This window comes from Canis lupus, chromosome 22 (assembly GCF_048164855.1).
Source record: "Canis lupus baileyi chromosome 22, mCanLup2.hap1, whole genome shotgun sequence".
Taxonomy (NCBI): Eukaryota; Metazoa; Chordata; class Mammalia; order Carnivora; family Canidae; genus Canis; species Canis lupus.
Genome location: NC_132859.1, coordinates 25,029,948 through 25,047,765, shown reverse-complemented (window position 1 = coordinate 25,047,765; position 17,818 = coordinate 25,029,948). Strand labels below are relative to the sequence as shown.

General features: G+C 37.1%; 1 long non-coding RNA gene across 1 annotated transcript in view; it reads left to right on the top strand.

Moving 5' to 3' along the window:
• LOC140614460 (uncharacterized) overlaps nucleotides 1-8,996 on the top strand; it is a 44,252-nt gene extending 35,256 nt beyond the window's left edge. Inside the window, exon 3 of the long non-coding RNA XR_012015309.1 lies at nucleotides 8,863-8,996. This is a non-coding gene — a long non-coding RNA (uncharacterized lncRNA). The remainder of the gene's footprint in view (nucleotides 1-8,862) is intronic.
• The last annotated feature ends 8,822 nt before the right edge of the window (nucleotides 8,997-17,818 follow it).

Here is a 17,818-nt window from a genome sequence, read left to right as displayed (position 1 = left end):
TGGTAGCACACGGTGATGTGTGGGGGCTTGTTAGAAATGCACATTTTCTTCAGGCTCTTCCCTATACCTGCTGGATAGAAACTATGAGGGAGGCCCCAGAAATTGGTGTTTTAACAAGCCCTTGTGGAGTGGTTGATACTCACTAATGTTGTGAACCACTGACCTAACATATCCTTTGCATGCTATGAATTAACTTCTATCCTTTGCATCTAGAATTGTACTAATTATGTTCCATCCTTGGGAGACTTAGGGAAATAGCCACTCTACATATTTTTGTATTCTGTGGCTCAAGTGGAGAAAGGCTGGATGGTATTTTAGCTCTTTCGTGTTTATAACCACTCTATGGTAAATGCTAATGATACCCAGGACAGATGACTGACATGTCTGAGACCTGAAGTCCTGCACATTCATTTGTGGTTCTATTGTCTTTCTATTCACCCCAATCTCTGGCTTTGATCGTCAATTAATGAGCATACCCAATTTCTTCTCTGAGTTGTAGTGGTCCTCTGTGGCTTGGGCTCAACTTACTCTCTTGGGAACTGCCTCCCCAAGGAGCTCGGGTAGGTCCACCACATACATTTAATGGAATCTTTCTGTTTTCCTGGTGCTGGTACTAGAGGCATCAGTATTTAAAAAATAGTACCTGTGGCCACAAACTTGGAAGGATGCCATCTATACTGAATTTAGCTAAGCCAAGCAAAACCTAAGAACTTGAATGATAAATAAAATTGCGAGAGAGAAAAAGGGTAAAATCTTCCACTGTTTGAGGACTTGTTATTTAACAACTGTGGTAGGTTGTAGTTTATATTTTAGAGAGAAAAGTCCAATAAAATGGGGGAGGTATTGAGATTTTGGGGGGCCATAGAAAAATGGAGCATCCTTCAAGGGAAACGCCAGGGAGAATTCTCAAAGGAGATGGTGAGAGAAGAAGGGACTTAGGATAACATGTCTAATGAGAATGTTTTGTTAGTTTACTTTTTTGAATTTGAATTTGTGGTGGTGTGTGACTAGGGCCATCCTGATGAAGAGCAGTATGAAAACCACCCATGCAAAAGTCTTCAACAAAAACTGCATTGCTCACTAATGCTCTTAATATGAGTGAATTCTCTTTTTAATTATTTTTTTAAATGTATTTATTCATGAGAGACAGAGTTGCAGAGACACAGGCAGAGGGAGAAGCAGGCTCCATGCAGGGAACCTGTTGTAGGACTCGATTCCAGGATCCCGGGATCACAACTTGAGCCAAAGGCAGACACTCAACTATTGAGCCACACAGGTGCCCTGAGTGAATTCTCTTTAGGAAATGCAACTAGTGTTGAGTTTGGGGTGGTCAAGCATGATAAAGAGCAAAAACAGAGACTCCAGTATGGGGCCATCTGACCTCTGGGTCCCACTATCCCTTGAGTGTTAATTTCAAATTATTTGCATAAAGGTGATGACTCCTGACTGTTTTATAGCTTGAGGCCAGGATAGAGACAATGATTTAATTACAACATAATTCAGACATTAAGTTGATTTAAGAAGAATTTCCCTTCTTGGTACTGCTAAATATTGGTATGATTTCAAAAAAGGTATTCAAGAGTCAAATGGGGATGGAAAATTTTTCTTATATCTTTCTTAAGATGAAACCTCTTGGGCAGCCCGGGTGGATCAGCGGTTTAGCGCCGCCTTCAGCCCAGGGTGCGATCCTGGAGACCCGGGATCGAGTCCCAGGTCAGGCTCCCTGCATGGAGCCTGCTTCTCCCTCTCCCTGTGTCTCTGCCTCTCTCTCTCTGTGTGTCTCTCATGAATAAATAAATAAAATCTTAAAAAAAAAAAAAGATGAAACCCTCTTTTCAAGATCCATTTGACCAAGAGTATAGTATGGCCTGGACTACATAAACTTGCCTCCTGGCCTCCTTGACTACTCCTCAGCTTGCCAAGACACAACTAGAGTAGCTCACACTCCACTAGCTAGGGGCATTATGAGGCAGTCTTTGGCTACTCTTCACACAAAGGCTGAGGAACTCTCAGTCTCCCCCCAGTTACAGAGCTGTCTCCCGTCAATTTTTCACATTTTTATAGAAAGCCATTCAGCTTGTACTCAGCTGTCTTGATCTTGCATGTTCACATCTGCTGCTTAACATTGGCTTCCAAGCATGTGAAAACTTTTATACTGAAGATGATGATTTTGTTTGGTTTAAGAAAACAGAAACATCCTCTAGTTAAGATCTATTTTTCCAGCTATTAGGATTATGATCAGAAAAACTTTTTTTCTTATCTCACTCATCTCATTAAAAGCTGTCATCCACTCAGGAGCTCAAGCCAGAAACTTACAGACCAGCTCTAACGCTTCTCTTCCCTTCATATCTCACATCAGATCTATTGCCAAACCAAAGCAATTTTATTTCAAATTACTGCTAGACTCTGGCCACTTCCCTCCATTTCCACTGCCACCAATGTGGTCTGAGTCACCACCCCTCTTATCTCGGCCACTGCAATAGTCTCCAGTGTGGTTTCTGTGCAGCCATCTCTTCTTTAGTTATCACAAAGCAGGGACAGTGTTCTACTTAAAATGTGAATGGACTCATGTCACTTTCCTGCCTAAAACCTTTCAAAGATTTCTCATTGTGTTTGATAAAATGCAAATCCCTTAACATGCCTACATAATATTTGACCTGTTTATTCCTCCTAACACATTTTGTGCTATTTTGCCCCAATGTTTTTGTTTATTAAATTGCTTACCTAGTTCAGTTGTATCAAGATGAACAATAATCACAGCCTTAAAAATCTTAGCCTATATCCTTAGCCTATGGAATTGTTCTGACAGCTCATACTTAACATATGCCAATGGCATTTCTGTTTCCTCACTAAAGCACTTAACCTTAGACGAAGTTAAATAATACACCATGAGTTTAGCTACTACAGACATATGTCTTTCCCAATTAAACTTGAAACTGTTCTCTATCTCTTCCAAAGTGTCAACTGTCTTTAGTTTTTTTGAAGAGTCATACACATATTTCTTTCAGCATTTAATTTTGGATCTATAACAGTATAATGTATCACAAAGGCAAAGTATGTATCATATGTAGACATACACAAAATGTCTTATCTTTGCCTTGATCACCCTGGAAAAGTGTTGGACATTTAAAAACATCTTGATATCCGGGGTGCCTGGGTGGCTCAGTAGGTTAAGTCTGACTCTTGATTTTTGCTCAGGTCATGATCTCAGAGTTGTGGGATGGAGCCTAGAGTCAGAGATTCTCTCTCTCCCTCTGCTCCTCTCCACTCATGTACTTTCTCTCTCTCTCTCTCTCAAAAATGCCTCAGTCTTAATCTTAAAATTTTCTGAGTGATTGTTCAATGTTATGGGGTTTTTTTTTAAGGGGAAAATAGCTGGGAAAACCTGCAAATCATAGCTAAGCCAAAAAGTTTAGTGTGTTTCCTTTTAACCACCAGAGACCCCAGCAGATGGACAGTCAGCATGGGACTTGCATCAAAGAAATGGTAAAAAGGACACATCAATCACTTATCACATTGGTGGTTTTCATTTTTCTTAGACTTACATGACAGACTCAAATTGGGTAATTTGAAGAGAGTTTAATAAAAGGACTGGTTATAGAGATGTAGGTAAGGTTGAAGAATAGCAAGAAGGAATGATATGGCAACTAGGGACAGTCGAACAATGTATATATTTCTGTGGAATCTGGGTCTATTTATTTTAGCAGTTAGCCTATTCTAATACATAAGTGAACTTTTAAAATTTGTAATTTATTTAAAATATATTACCTATATATATTTCTAAATTAACTATTAAATAGATAGTAAATGTACATGGATCAAAAATCAAAAGGAATAAAAAGTTTACAGTGGTAAGTCTGTCTAACCTCTATTCCTCATAGGTTTATTAGTGGATTTGTGAAACTTCCACAGATATATTTTATGTAAACAAGCAAATAAAAATATTCTTTTTTTAAAACATAAATCTTAGGAACATTGTAAATACTCTCTATGTTCTAAGAATTTTTTTCTTAGATTTTTTTGTTTGTTTGTTTTAAGACTTTTATATTTCGGGGCACCTGGGTGGCTCAGTCAGGTGAACCCCTGACTCATAGTTTCAGCTCGGGTCATGATCTCAGGGTCCTGAGACTGAGCCTGAGGTCAGGCTCCACACTCAGTGGGGAGTCTGCTTAAAAATTCTCTACTTCTGCTCCTTCTCCCATTCCCATATCCACACACATATTCTCTTTAAAATAAGTAAATAAATCTTTTTAAAAAAAGAACTTCACATTTATTAACGCATTGAATCCTCTATAAGATATACTGTTATAACCTCTAGTTTACAGATGAGAAAGCTGAGGAACAAGGAAAATATATGGCTTGTTTGAGATCACATAGCTTGTAAGTATTGGGGGTAGGATTTGAACTGAGGCTATCTTCCAGAGTCCATCTTCTTAACCACTAAATTGTATGGATTCAAAGACAACCAGCATTAACCTAAGAAATGTAATTCATTCTGCATATGTTATAAAGATAGTATTGTATTCTTCCTGTGGTATAATCATTTTTTAAAATTCCATTTATTCCCTTCTACTACTTAAGAAATTATGTACTTTCTATCTTTTAAGTGACTACTCTTAAAAATATAATATGTATGCTCAACATAATAAAGTCTACAATTAATATTTCTGTTCCTTTTTTTACAGATTTTATTTATTCATGAGAGACACAGAGAGAGAGAGAATGGCAGAGACATAGGCAGAGGGAGAAACAGGCTCCCTGCAGGGACCCTGATGTGGGATTTGATCCCAGGACCCTGGGATCATGTCCTGAGCCAAAGGCAGCTACTCAACCACTGAGCCACTCAAGTGCTCCAGTATTTCTATTCTTGTGCAAAATTCAGAAAGAATTTGCATTTGCTTTGGCTGAGTATCACATGGAACCATCAGCATGGAACCACTTTAACTTCTAGGTCTGGGGATTACAGAGGCAGTGATAGTATAAACCTGAATTCCAGACACACACTGGAGTAAGCCTACAGTAACCATTTCTCAGCAAGTCTGTTATTATTTTCATAATTTTTTTCCACATAAAAGAGGAGCAGAAAAAACTCCTTCCTATATTGGCTTCTTCTGCAAGTACACAGACTTTTCCTCAAGGGCCCTGTAATGGACTTCCGACATGGTCTAGGGCTTCTCTCCTGTTCTCTGAATCAGCTAGCCATGAGTCCTCTAAATTCCAGGTTCCTGAAATTGGCTTTTTCTCCCAGAAGCACTAGCCTTTGTCCATCTTTGCCTACTTCTGTAATTTTAACTTACTCTTTTTATTTTTTCTGGTCCTTAGGTATCTTTCGTACTTCTATATGAGCCCAGAAATGCATTAAAAATATATGTTATAATTTACCTCACCATTTCATGACAATGGAATGCCCAGTTTGCTGTACTGCCCAAAGAAGAACTCATGGAGTGATCTTTTCAAAATATAAGCTTAGTACCCCTACTTAAAATGTTTTAATGGAGTCTCAATAATCTTAGAACAAAGACTAAAATATATCTTTGACATAGACTGTAAGGACCTTTTTCATGTAGTTGTAATTTTGCATTTATTTGAGTTATCCTTTTATTAATGTCTGGTAGCCAGTCTCCAACATGTCCCGTGCTCTTGATTCCCACCTCTGTGTATTTGTGCCTTGTGTAGTGCTTTCCTATATTGACTGAGGATGACCTATGGAACCTCGCATAATGTGGAAATTACTGCACGTGACTTCTTAGGTGAAAGCATGGAAGACATTTCTATTTTTGCCCTGCTGTCTTGGATCACTCATTCTTGGGGAAGCCAGATACTATGTCATGAGATCACTTAGGCAACCTTCTGCCAATAGCTATGAGATTGAGCCATTTTGGAGGCATATCTTCCATCTCCAGCTGAGCCTTCATCTGGCTAACATCTTGACTCTTGAGAAACCTAGATTGGAACCACACACTGAACCATTTCTAAAATCCTGACTCATATAAATTGTCTGAGATAATAAATAATCACGGTAACTTTAAAGCACTGAGTTTGGAAGTAATTTATTATGTGGCAAGAGATAATGACAGTTAACCAACACAAAGTCTACCTCTTCTCCAACACCAAACACGTTACAAAGCAGGGATTCTGTTATGTTTTACTTTTTATTGCAGGACCTGTGTCTGGCATATAGTAGGGTCTAAATAAATATTTGCTGAATTGATAAATAAAGCAATGAATGTAAAGATTGTATATTTTGTGCCACAGAAATGACAAAAAGAACACCATGGTGGTAAGATGCTAGGACAATTATTCTGACATAATATAGTGGCCTGTATTTTCCTTGCGGACTGAGAAATTTTGAATCTGGAGTGTGCATATGTGGAAGATGCTATATTTGTGGGGTTTCAAAATATTTGAGCAGGGAACCACAACAACAGAGATCAAGTTAAACAGTTCTCATCATTAAGTCTTTAAAAGAAAACAAAACATCACAAATGATTCAAATGATTTTGGTTCTATTCCAAAGCAAGAATTAAAAGATAAAGTAATTGAAGTGTGTGGGTGTCTCTGGGCATGTATGTATGTATTCACCACAGTGATAGTGATGGTGGTAATGATGGCCCTGAGAATGGGGGTAGAAAATGTGTTGGTGATGGCTTTAGAAAAGGATGAAAATAAAACAGCAATGCAATATTGTATCAACCCATTGAAGAATCTGCCCTTTAGCTGATGGTTTCATTTCATAGACTTTTTAAAAAAGATTTATTTATTTATTTGAGAGAGAGAAATGGGTGCACCTGCAGGGTGGAGGAGTGGCAGAAGGAGAGGGATAGATAGGGCTAAGCAGACTCCTTGTTGAGTGTGGAGCCAACATGGGGCTTGATCTCATGACCCTGAGATCATGACCTGAGCCAAAATCAAGAGTTGGACACTTAACTTTGCCACCTAGACACCCCTCATTTCAAATACTTTCTCTTCTGCCCTGTGATGATTTCCTTTTGCTTCCCCAGAGTGCCTCATACCTTTCCTCCACTTCTCCAGCCTTTACCATCCCAACAAATGGCAATTCCAGTCCCACCTCCCTGATTTGTCCAGCTTTCAGGGATAACTCTCCCTGAACTTCATATTGCATTTATCATCTGTGGATCCTTCATCCGGTTTTTAATTGGTATTACTCCATATCATGGTTAGTGTAATATGTGCCTAATTCCTTTCCATGAGACAGCATTCTTAGGCAGGAGCAAGACTCCCTCAGTTGGAGTTACTATTCAGAGCCACTGTGGGGAACACAACTAGGCAGAAAAGAGGATTGAAACTAAGGTAGTTGTATGTGATATATATATATATATATATCACTGATACATAATATATATAATATCACTTGATATTATATATCAAAGATATATAATTTGATATTATATATCAAAGAGGATTGAAACTTAGGTAGTTGTAAGTGATATATATATATATATCACTGATATATAATATCACTTGATATTATATATCAACATATATATATGTTGTAAATTTTGTTTCATTTTCATTTGGGGGATTCATCAAAAAATGGCATATATATATATCGTCTGAACTAAGAACATAATACTCTAATAGCGCTTACTTAGACAAACCTTAATGAATAGATAAGAATCATTTGTAATCAGATAATAAATTGTATATAAATACAATTTGCTAAATAACATGTTTTTTCCCTAAACTATTTTCTTCTTTATGACATGTGTCTAAATTATTACTAATTCTGAATTTAATAAAGTCCAAATTAATAAGATTCAATTATTATGTGATATGTTAAAATATTAATTTGTGCTTGTTCTTCCTACACTTGTTACTTCTACCATGTTAAGCAACTGTTCAGGCCCTGAATAATTCTGGGGTTTTAATTTATTTTTTACTTTTATGATTTTTAGCAAAGCTAAAATCAAAAGCTGCTTGAAATCAAAGGATCTTCATATCTTTGTTGGAGTCAAATTCACTGAAGACATTATGTCATATGCCTTTGAGGAGCAGTTAGGGAAGAAAAGAATGGATATAAAGCAGAAATGCCAACCCTATCCACCAAGAAATGTCTTTGGGACACACAATGTCTTTGAAATGCTTTAATTTAGATTTGTATAGGTGGGGTGTACTCTACTCAATTTGATACCATCCCTTCCTCTTTATGACATTTGATTTGGGAATTTTGCTAGAAGGTAATAGGGGAAAGACAGAGGCTTTTCTAGACTGAAAAAGGCAGCTTGCAGATTTGAAGCAGGAGAAAGCAATTCTTCGCATATGGTGCATGTAGAAGGAGTTGAAGGTAGAAAGCACCTTTCACTATCTAAAACCAAAAAGCTGAATTTACTGCTTACTTTGTAAGGGAGAGATCCACTAGTTAGGTAAGATCTCACTGAATAATTCAACCCACTGATCTCACATGGGATTTTGGTGTTTGTGGGTTGTGTTGTTTTCAGGGGTAGGAGTGGATTGACCTTAGTGTCAGAAGCAGGTTCACTGGAGGGAGTCAACCACCTATTGGCTGATTCCCAAAGCATGAGACTTCAGAAGTGTGTGGTCATTGAATCCAGTAGCCATTGATCAAAAAGGTTTAAAACCTATTCTGGTGTTTACTAGTTACCATGGCTGTAAAACTACCAGTCTTTTCCTAGAAGAATGGGCTTTTATTTTTTATTTTGTTTAATTCTCAGGAAGATAGAACCCTGAGCTCATGCTTCCTGCCAAGACAAAGAATTCCATACCCACACAGAGCTCTCAAATGGAGCTTCCAGGCCATGAGTGACCACTGGGTTTTGGACATGAGGATGTGAAGGGTAAATATAAGCATCTGGAGTTGAAAGCCTCTTCTCTTGTTTTCAGCTATCATGGAGATCACATTGCTTCTGCTTTCCTCTCTGAAAGGAGTTACCCCACCAGCAACTAATAGTGAATTATCCACCAATCCAAGGATATAGCGGCCCAGAACAAGATTTGAGTCCATTTAAAAGGAAATAAATACGGTAGTTCTTTTACTGCTTCATTTATAGGTTGATACAATTTCCCTCATTTTATGTATGGAGAGATTGATACAAACCTGTCACTAAAATATGAGAATGGGGTTTTGTTTAAATTGGATGTAGAGGGTAAGGGATCAGGAGTCTGTAGCCCAAGCATGCATGTCTTCACTTCTCTGAAAGAAACCCATCATTTCTTTTATTTTTTGAAGACTTTATTTATTTGAGAGAGAGCATAAATGAGGGGAGAGGAGAAGGTGAGGGAGAGGGACAAGCAGACTCCCTGCTGAGCAGAGCCTGATGCAGGGATGGATCCTAGGATCCTGAGATTATGACCTGACCTGAAGTCTGACACTTAACTGGCTGAGCCACCCAGGCATCCCAGACACCACTTGTTTCTGAATGAAAGATTCAGCTAGAGTCTTGCTAGGGTCAGTCATAATCTAACATATTGGTTCTATTAATGTTGCTTTTAATAGAACTATGGTGGTTCCACATTTCAGAATATAAATCTATGATTGTTAAGGAGCCAAATCCATTCATTAATACCAGCAAAAAGTAAATAAGCTTGGTTATTTTACACATAATGCTCTAGATTTGCAAAATGACTTAATGTGATTTATTTTATATTGAACAAAAGTCTATAACATCTTTTGGAGCAAGAGATAGGAGAAGTATACAGAAGTCCTGAGTGGCCCCTTCCTAGCTCTAGTAATACCATTGGCAAGAGTGATTACAGGGCTACAGAGCTCTTGATGCTCTAGCAAGACCTTCATCCCCAGCTGAAAGCTTCACTACTGCTCCCTGCTTCAGAGTCTTCTGGGATTTTCTGTCATGTGCTATAGTCCTTTCCACATTAGCTACCATAGAAAGCATGACTTTTAAGTATTCCAAGATTAGCTGGACTCTTACCCTCATAAAGCTCTTACCCCATAACCCTTCTATCTCTTCTTCCTCCTGTCTCTTGTGCTTGCTTTAGCAGCGCATATACTTGTACTTGTCTCCAAAGCCCCTAAACCTCTTAATATATCTTCTGGAACTCAATCAGCAAAATCCTCTATGCTCTCAGCATCTTCTTTGATTTCCTTTTCTTACCTAATTGCTATGATTAGGACTTCCAGTACTATGTTGAATAGGATATTAATAGTGGGCACCCCTGTCTTGTTCCTGATCTTAGAGATTTCAGCTTTTCACCATTAAGTAGGATTAGCTGTGGGTTTGACATATATGGCCTTTATTATGTTGAGGTATTTTCCCTACTCAACCTACTCTGTTGAGAGGTTTTTTTTTTTTTTGAGAGTTCTTTTTTATCAGGATGTTGAATTTTGTCAAATGCCTTTTGGCATATATTTAGATTGATCATGTGATTTTTATATTTCATTTTATTAACATGGTATATCACATCAATTTCCATATGTTGAAATATTCTTGCATCCCAGGAATAAATCCCACTTGATTGTGTTATATGATCAAGTACTGTTGAATATATTTTGCTAGCGCTTTGTTGAGTATTTTTGCATCTGTATTCATCAGGAAAATTGGCCTATGGTTTTCTTTTCTTGAGTGTCCTTGCCTGGTTTTTGTATTAGGGTAATTCTAGCCTCGTAAAATGAGTGGAAGTTTTCCCTTTTCAACTTTCTGGAACAATTTGAGAAGGATTGTTCTTTCTTTTCTTTCTTTCTTTCTTTCTTTCTTTCTTTCTTTCTTTCTTTCTTTCTTTCTTCTTTCTTTCTTTCTTTCTTTCTTTCTTTCTTTCTTTCTTTCTTCTTCCTTCTTTCCTTCCTTCCTTCCTTCCTTCCTTCCTTCCTTCCTTCCTTCCTTCCTTCCGTTTTTTTGGTGGGAGTGGGGTGCATGGAGCCCAAAGCAGTACTTGAACTCATGATCCTGAAATCAAGACCTGAGCTGTGATCAGGAGTCAGATGCTTAACCAACTGAGCCACCCAATACCCCTGTCATTAATTATTCTTTAAATGTTTAGTAAAATTCACTCATGAAGGCATCTGGTCCTAAGCTTTTCTGAGTTGTGAAGTTATTAATTCAATCTCTTTCAATTAGTAATTATTGGCCTGTTCAAATTTTCTATTTCTTAATGATTCAGTCTCATGAAGTTGTATGTTTCTAGAATTAATTCTTTTCATCTAGACTGTCCACTTTGTTGGTTTATAATTCATAATTCATAGCAGTTCTCTTATGTTTATAGTAGTCTCTTATGATCCTTTGTATTTCTATGGTAATGACTCTTTTACTTATAATTTTATTTAAAATCCTTTTGTTTTCTTAGAAAATCTGTTTAAAGTTGTTAATTTTGCAATTAACAAATCTAATCTTTTAAAAAATCTATGCTTAGTTTTGTTGATCTTTTCTACTTTTTTCCCACTCTCTATTTACTTCTGTTCTAATCTTTGTTATCTTCTTCCTTCTGCTAACTTTGGGTTTAGTTTGTTCTTTTTCCTTGAGGTATAAAATTAAGGTTTAAAAAATATGTATCTTTCTTTTTTCCTATGTGGTATTTATTGTTGTAAAATTCCCTTTTAGGTATACCTGGGTAGCTCAGTTGGTAAAGAGTCTGCCTTTAGCTCAGGTCATGATCCCAGTCTGGAATCCAGCCCCTCATTGGGTTCCCTGCTCAGCAGGAAGTCTGCCTGTCCCTCTCCTTCTGCCCCTCCTCCCACTCATGCCCTCTTTCTCTCCTGCTCTTGCTCTCTCTCAAATAAATAATAAAACATTTTTTTAAATTCCCTTTTAGAATTGCTTTTGCTGCATCACAGAAATTTTGCTATATTATATTTCCCTTTTGTTTGTTTCAAGGTATTTTTTAAATTACCTTTTGATTTCTTCTTTAACCAATTATTTGGAATGTATTGTTTATTTTCTACATATTTGTAAAGTTTCCAATTTTTCTTCTGCTATTGATTCCTAGTTTCATACCTTTTGGTAAGATAAGATATTTGGCATGATTTTAATCTTTTAAGATTTGCTAACATTTGTTTTGTGAAATAACATATGATCTGCTCCGACAAGTTTGTCATGTGTGCTTAAGAAGAATGTGTACTCTGCTGCTGTTGGATGGAATGCATATGTGTTAGGTCCATTATGTCTAATGTGCAGTTCACTTCTCATGTTTCTTTCTTGGAGTCAGACATGCTGCTGTTTGTGGCACAAAGTTGGCCTCATATTTCCTTCTTTATTGTCTAAATGATCTATTCATTAATGAATGTAGAGTATTGAAGTCCTCTACTTCAATTGAAGTAGATTGAATACTAATATTGTATTGTCTATTTCTCCTTTAAGATCCGTTATTTGCTTAATATATTCAGATGTCTTAATGTTGGGTACATAATATATTTACAGTTGTTATATCCTCTTAATGAATTAACTCATTTATTTTTATTATTTTTAAAAGATTTTATTTATTTATTCATGAGAGACAGAAAGACAGAGAGAGGCAGAGACACAGGCAGAGGGAGAAGCAGGCTCCATGCAGGGAGCCCGACGCGGGACTCGATCCTAGGACCCCAGGATCGCGCCCTGGGCCAAAGGCAGGCGCCAAACCGCTGAGCCACCCAGGGATCCCGAATTAACTCATTTATTATTGTATATTACCTTGTCTCTTGTTATAGTTTTTAGCTTACAGTCTATTTTGACTGATATAGGTATAGTTAACCCTGTTCTCTTTTAATTTCCCTTTGTGTAGAATATTTTTTTCCATCCTTTCACTTTGAACCAATGTGTGTCATTAAAGTTGAGGTGAGTCTCTTGCATATAGCATATAGTTTGGGGCTTAGGTTTGCTTTTTTTTTAATAAATTTATTTTTATTGGTGTTCAATTTGCCAACATATAGATAACACCCAGTACTCATCCCATCAAGTGCCCACCTCAGTGCCCGTCACCCATTCACCCCCACCCCCCGCCCACCTCCCCTTCCACCATCCTTAGTTCGTTTCCCAGAGTTAGGAGTCTTCATGTTCTGTCTCCCTTTCCGATATTTCCCACTTATTTTTTCTCCTTTCCCCTTTATTCCCTTACACTATTTTTTATATTCCCCAAATGAATGAGACCATATAATGTTTGTCCTTCTCTGATTGACTTATTTCACTCAGCATTTGCTTTTTAAAAAAGATCAATTCAGCCACACTGTCTTCTAGTTGGAGAATTTAACCTATTCACATTTAAAATAATTATTGATAGGTAAGGATTTACTAATGCCAGTCTTACTGTTTTCTGGTTCTTTTGTAGTTCTTTTGTTCCTTTCTTCTCTTGCTTTCTTCCTTTGATGATTTTCTGTAGTGGCATGCTTTGAATCTCCCTCTTTATCTTTTATGTACTTTAGGGTTTTTCTTTGTGGTTGACATGAGGCTTACATAAAATATCTTACAGATATCTCAGTATATTTTATGCTGATAACAGCTTTGATTGCATACAAAAACTCTCCCCTTTATTCACCCCACCTCATTATTTTTTTGATTTATATTTTTTGTAATCATTGATTTACAATTTACATTTTTATATTGTATGTAACAAATTATTGTAGCTATAGTTATTTTTAAAGGTTTATTTCTTTCTTTCAGAGAGAAGGAGAGAGAGAGAGCTAGTGGGGGAGGGGAAGGGAGAGAGAAAGAGAGAATCTTTTTTTTTTTTTTTAAGATTTTATTTACTTATTCATGAGAGACACAGGAAGAGAGGCAGACACACAGGCAGAGGGAGGAGAAGCAGGCTCCATGCAAGGAGCCAGATGTGGGACTCAATCCTGGGAATCTGGGATCAGGCCCTGAGCCAAAGGCAGACACTCAACCACTGAGCCACCCAGGTGGGTCCCAGAAAGAGAATCTTTAAGCAGACTCTCTACTGAACATGGAGCCTGATGCAGGGCTCTATTCTAGGATTCTGAGATCATAACCTGAGCTGAAATCAAGAGCTGGCTGCTTAACTGACTGATCCACCCATGTGCCCCTCTAGCTGTTTTTAATTCTTCTGTACTCTACCATTTATAGTACAGTGATGAATACCCCACCATATTGCAGTATTGGAGGATGCTCCTAACATACTAATTACAGTTATTTTAAATTCCTGGTCTGATAATTCCAATACTCCTGTCATGTCTGGTTCTGATGCTGACTTAGTCTGACTCAGATTGTGTTTTTTGCCTTTTGGTATGCCTGGTAATTTTTTCTTGATGATCATACATGGTATCATGGGCAAATGGTGCTGCTGTTGCTAGGCCTTTTGTAATGTGGTAGTGAGATGTGGGAAAAGGGGAGGCATTCTGTAATCTTCTGATTAGGTCTCAATTTTTTAAGTGAACTTATGCCTCTGGACTGTGCTTCTCAGTTTTTTCTCCTCTCTTAAGTGGGTCAGGATTGCTAAAGTGGACTGGAATTGGGCATTTCCTTCCTCAAGGTCAGTTAGCCTCTGATAATATCCTAGCAGGTTAGGCTCTGGTTAACTACTTTCTCCTGAGGTTAGGCACCTTGTTAAGAAAAGCTGCATTCTAGTGTATTACAAGATGCTTTCTTTTCCCCTCCACTTGCCAGAAGCTGAAGGGTCTTTCTTTGGTATTTACTGTGTTCCTGGAGGTACATCTCACGTTATTGTGGGGCCCATCTACAATGGATCTTTCTGGAGTTTTTAATTCTCAGAGTCATTCCCACTGAGACTCTAGCAATTCATCAATTACAAATCAGGTTTTTGGGGCACCTAGGTGGCTCATTCATGATCTTGGGATCCTGGGATTGAGCCCCATGTCAGACTTCCTGTTCAGTGGGGAGTCTGCTTTCTCTCCCTCTGGCCTCCTCCTCCTGCTCATCCTCTCTGTCTGTCTCTTTCTCTCAAATAAATAAATAAATAAAATCTTAAAAAAAAAACACAAATCGGTTTTCCTACCGTGGCACCTGTTTCCTGGGTGTTTCCATTCACGAGTCTCTGCTTTGGTAAGCCTTGATTCTATCTGTCGCTCTAATCTTGAGGGCAGCAGTTTGCCCTGCATCCTCACTCATCTCTTGTATAGATCCTAAAAGAGAAAGTTATTTCAGTCTTTTGAGTTTCTTTCACTTGTTAAGATAAAGCTGAGACTTTTAATATCCTTACATGTGCCAGAGAGGGAAGTCTCATAGTGATCACCTTTTGCCTTTTCAATGACCTAGTTAACAATTTTTTAAAAGATTTTATTTATTTATTCATAGAGAGAGAGAGAGAGGCAGGGACACAGACAGAGGGAGAAGCAGGCTCCATGCAGGGAGCCCGACGTGGGACTCGATCCTGGGTCTCCGGGATCATGCCCTGGACTGAAGGCAGCACTAAACCGCTGAGCCACCCTGGCTGCCCCAACAATTTTTATAACTTCTCTCTGGTACAACAACTGGTGGAGCTCCAGCATCCAGGTTTAGGTGTTTACCTAAGAGAAATTAAAGCATCTGTCCATACAAAGACTTGCGCACAGAATTCATTGTAGCTTTATTCATTATAACCCAAAACTGGGAACAACTCAAACATCCGTCAACATGAAAATGAATAAATAATTGTAGTACACACGGAATAGTATTCGGGCATAATAGAACAAAATACTTACATACCAACAATATTAATGGATTCCAAAAGCCAGTAAAATAAGCCAGACACAGAAGGCTCATACTATCTGACTCCATTTACATTGTATTCTAGGAAGTATAATGATAGAAAAAATATCAGTGGTAGCCAGAAACCTAAGGCCAGTGTAGGGGATTACAAATGGACACAACAGAACTTTCAGTGGTGTTGGTAATAGTCCATCTTATTGATTACATAACTATTTATTTTTAAAACTAACTGAATTGTACATCTGAACTTTGTGAGTTTTATTTTATGTTAATTATACTTTAATTTTAAAAGTTATACCTGAAATAACAAATAGAGATTTTTTTAAATGCAATTTACAGTAGTTTCAAATATATGAATTACTTTGGCTTAAAGGTCACGAGAGATATACAAGACCTGTATGCAGAGGGCTACAAAACATTGCTTAGAGAAATTAAAGATCTAAATAAATAATGAGATAACTGTGTTCGCAGATCAAAAGATTCAATCTTTTTTAAGATGTCAATTCTTTCCAAATTGATCTATAGATTTAACAGAATTCCAATAAAAACTCTAGTAATTTTTTTTAAGATTTTTATTTATTTATTTATTCATGAGAGACACAGAGAGAGAAAGAGAGAGAGGCAGAGACACAGGCAGAGGGAGAAGCAGGCTACATGCAGGGAGCCCGATGTGGGACTCGATCCTGGATCTCCAGGATCACGCCCCGGGCTGAAGGCAGACACTTAACCACTGAACCACCCAGGGATCCCATCTAGTAATTTTTTGAATGAAAATTGACAAACTGATTCTAAAATTTATGTGGAAATGCAAAGAATCAAGAATAGTCAAATTAAATTTGTTAAGAACAAAACTAAAGGACTTACACTATCTGACTTTAGATTTATTATAAAGCTCCAACAATCAAGAGAGTGTGGTATTGGCATAAAGATAGACAATTCAATGAAACAGAAGAAAGAATCCAAGAATAGACATATATATATATATATATATATATATATATATATATATATGAATATATATATTCAATTGATCAATTGATTCTGACCAAGGTGAAAAGGTAATTCATATGAGAAAGAACAGTCTTTTCAACAAATTATGCTGGAATATTTGGATATACATATGCAAAAGTATATATTAATCCATACATTCTATTATATACAATGATTAATGACAAAGAGTATAGAGCTAAGTGTGAAATCTAAAATTATAAAACTTCTAGAAGAAAATAGAAAATCTTAGCGACCTTTGGTTGGGCAAAGATTTCTTAGAATACTATAAACACAATCCATAAAAGAATTTGATCAATTAGATTTTACCAAAATGAATAACTTCCGTCTTTGAAAGATGCTGTTAGAGGATGAAAAGACAGGAAATAGCTTGAGAGAAAATACAAATCACTTATGTGTTCATGTTGTGGAAGAAAATATTCTTGCATTTTTTTCTGACTATAAGGTCTAATTTTTCATCACTTATTGAGAGATTTGTTATTTGCTCTTGATAAACACTCTATTATGCTGAACAAATTTACTCATATTGTAATTTTAACTAGAGATTTTATCAAAAACAATTGATGGATTTTATAAAATCTTTTTTTCTTTTTTTTTTTTAATTTTTAAAGCACGTGTTGACAAAGCTTTTACTTATCCATTTCTGCACCCTTTCTCCCCCCTTCTCCATTATCTATCCTACTACTAGCTGTGTCAACACAGTAAGGATTAGTGGGTAGGGGGAGAAAAATAAAGGCTCATAAATTACATTTTTAAATTTCATAAATAATCTAATTCTGCAACAAAATAAACTTTAAATCCGCAGTTTTTCTGTTGATGGAAGGCAGAAGCTGTGAGAATGAGCTCTTTTGTGTGCTGCAGATCTTAAAGAAAATGGTTCTTGGTCCCACAGCAAATGCAGAGCATTTTATATTGAGAATTTTCTTAACTGGGAGAGATTGTTCTTTGGTGCCCACCTAAGCTAATATTCTGTGCTATTCGTATTTTGAACAAAAACACCTATTCCAGAAATAGGTCTAAGTCTGCTTGGCTTGTTGAAATAAAGGCTGAAAATAATTGCTTTACCCTGAGTGAAGCAATGCTAGAGTCTCCTTGTTGAACATTGCTGTGCTGTATGGAATCCATCATCTGCAAGATAATTGTCAATTATGTGGTGGTGTTAAAGAATTACCAGGAGGGATGCAAACTGGTGCAGCCACTCTAGAGAACAGCATGGAGCTTCCTCAAAAAGTCAAACATTG